This window comes from Neomonachus schauinslandi, chromosome 1, assembly GCF_002201575.2.
Source record: "Neomonachus schauinslandi chromosome 1, ASM220157v2, whole genome shotgun sequence".
Classification (NCBI taxonomy): domain Eukaryota; kingdom Metazoa; phylum Chordata; class Mammalia; order Carnivora; family Phocidae; genus Neomonachus; species Neomonachus schauinslandi.
In genome coordinates this window covers 41,054,454-41,056,962 of record NC_058403.1, presented here as the reverse complement: position 1 = coordinate 41,056,962, position 2,509 = coordinate 41,054,454, and the positions used below count along the sequence as shown (strand labels likewise).

Sequence of the window (2,509 nt, the reverse complement as noted above, 5' to 3'; positions counted from 1 at the left end):
ATTGCACACACTTCTGTTCTCTTTTTATGGCTTTGATATAGCACTTATGTTTAGATTTTGTCATAGTTAAGATTCTCATCATGACATAATTGGATGTGTATAATTACTTCCTCTTTCTCCCTGCCCCTTATCTTTTCCTTTCTCCAATTCATCTTCTACACTGTCACCAGCATGCCTTTTTAAACACACATAGCTGATTACATTACTCTACTTTTAAAAATCGTTGAGTAGGTTTTGGAGGCATCTTTGAGCTCGCCGAGTGGACACCATGAGCAAAGCTCACCCTCCCGAGTTGAAAAAATTTACAGATTAGAAATTATCATTGAAATTAAATGGTGGCAGACATGTCCAAGGAATACTGCGGGGGTTCGATCCATTTATGAATCTTGTGATAGATAAATGTGTGGAGATAGCAACTAGTGGGCAACAGAATAATATTGGAATGGCGGTAATACGAGGAAATAGTATCATCATGTTAGAAGTCTTGGAGCGAGTATAAACAATGGGTGTGTTCATCAGAAGAAATCAACTGCTTCCACATGTCCCCTCCATAGTACCTGTTTTACTACAATATAAAAATCAGGTCGTGTGCATTTTCATATTGAACTTTTTTGTTAAATAAACTTTTATAATAGTAAAAAAAAAATCATTGAGTAGGTCCCTGTTCCCCATAGGTAGAGGCTCTGCTCCTTAATGTGCCATAAAGGGTCTTTGCAATCTGACTCTTATCTCCCTTTTGAACTTCATCTTTTACTACTTCCAAAAATGCATCTACAGTCCAGTCTTCCTTCAAAATTCATAATGCAATTTCATATTCTGTGATTTACATATGGTGCAACCTTTCTCTGGAATGCCACGGTGTTTTCTTTTTCTTTTTTTTTTTTAAAGATTTATTTATTTATTTATTTGAGAGAGCAAGAATGAGAGAGAGAGAGTGTACATGAGATGGGGGAGGGTTAGAGGGAGAAGCAGGCTCCTCACCGAGCAGGGAGCCCGATGCGGGACTCGATCCAGGGACTCCAGGATCATGACCTGAGCTGAAGGCAGTCGCTCAACCAACTGAGCCACCCAGGCGCCCTGCCACGGTGTTTTCAATCTCCTGATTCTACCTTTAAAATCAGTTTCAAATATTAACCCTCCTAACAGCCCATCCACACCTACTGTCTCATTATGTTCTTACCATTACTGTGTTCCTGAAGGTTTTTTTTTTTTTTGAATTGCTTATTAAGAAATTGCACAACGTGTACTTATATTTCTCTTTAAATTAGAGAAAGTTGTCTTGGAAAAAAGTCTTTAAAAGATGGCATATTTTTGTACACCACGACATAGCCCATATTCGGCTACATAGCAAATATTTGTTAAATCAATGATTGGAGGAAAGAGTGTAACAGAAAGCAAGTGAGAATATACTATATTAGTATGTGAAGTTATTTTTTAGAAACAGATTAAAAACAGAACAAAACTGGGGCACCTGGGTGGCTCAGTCGTTAAGCGTCTGCCTTCGGCTCAGGTCATGATCCGAGGGTCCTGGGATCGAGCCCCGCATCGGGCTCCCTGCTCGGCGGGAAGCCTGCTTCTCTCTCTCCCACTCCCCCTGCTTATGTTCCCTCTCTCACTGTGTCTCTCTGTCAAATAAATAAATAAAATCTTTAAAAAAAAAAAAACAGAACAAAACTGGTCTCTGGGGAAAAACAAGGATCAAAAGTATTAAAAAGGTAGAAAAATACCATCTGGAGGGACTGTGTGGGAAATAGGGAGAATAAAAAGAAGAAATAATATAGGGGGGAAGTTTACACCTCTGAATAAGTGTGACTAGCCACGCTGTGGCCTTCAGAATTTAAGGCTTGCCTCTCCCACTAGTGTGTATCTCCTTAGGGAACATGGAGTTCATGTAGCCAGACAGCTACTTGGCCAGGCCTCTTCTGGCATTCTTAGGTAATTAACATTAAAGATATTAGGGACTCAATAAAGGCATAAGGTTCCTCTAGTAGTACCATGCTTGAGTTGGTCAAGGGTCAGAGTATTCAAATAATCTGTTACTTAGATGACTTTGCCTGACACAAGGGGGTAATGTCTGCAAAGATTGAGGGAAAAAACAGAGTTAACAGAAGTCCTGCTTGCTTAAAAGTGGGAGAGAGAAAATAAAGAAGAAAAGAGAGCAACACAGTACACATTTGTGGTGGAAAAAGAGTACTGAACATAAAATCAGGAGCCCTGAGTTGCATATTGAATTTGCCAGTTTCTAGTTATGGTTCTTTGAAAAAAAAAATCATTTAGTCTCTTCAATTCTCTGTAAAACTAAGACATTGGTACCCACTTAGTAGTGGGTATAATGATTGAACTACTTTATGAAGGTAAAAGGAATCTGCATATGTTAACATACTGTATCAATTTAAGTATTTTTCACAATTTTGCCCATAGAAGTCTATTCTTTATATTTATTTATTTATTTATTTATTTTTAAAGATTTTATTTATTTATTTTGACAGAGAGAGACAGCGAGAGAGGG

At 38.2% G+C, this 2,509-nt stretch overlaps 1 pseudogene; it reads left to right on the top strand.

The window, feature by feature from the left end:
- The first annotated feature begins 268 nt into the window (after positions 1–268).
- Positions 269–626, top strand: LOC110578440 (annotated as a pseudogene).
- Positions 627–2,509: the final 1,883 nt, after the last annotated feature.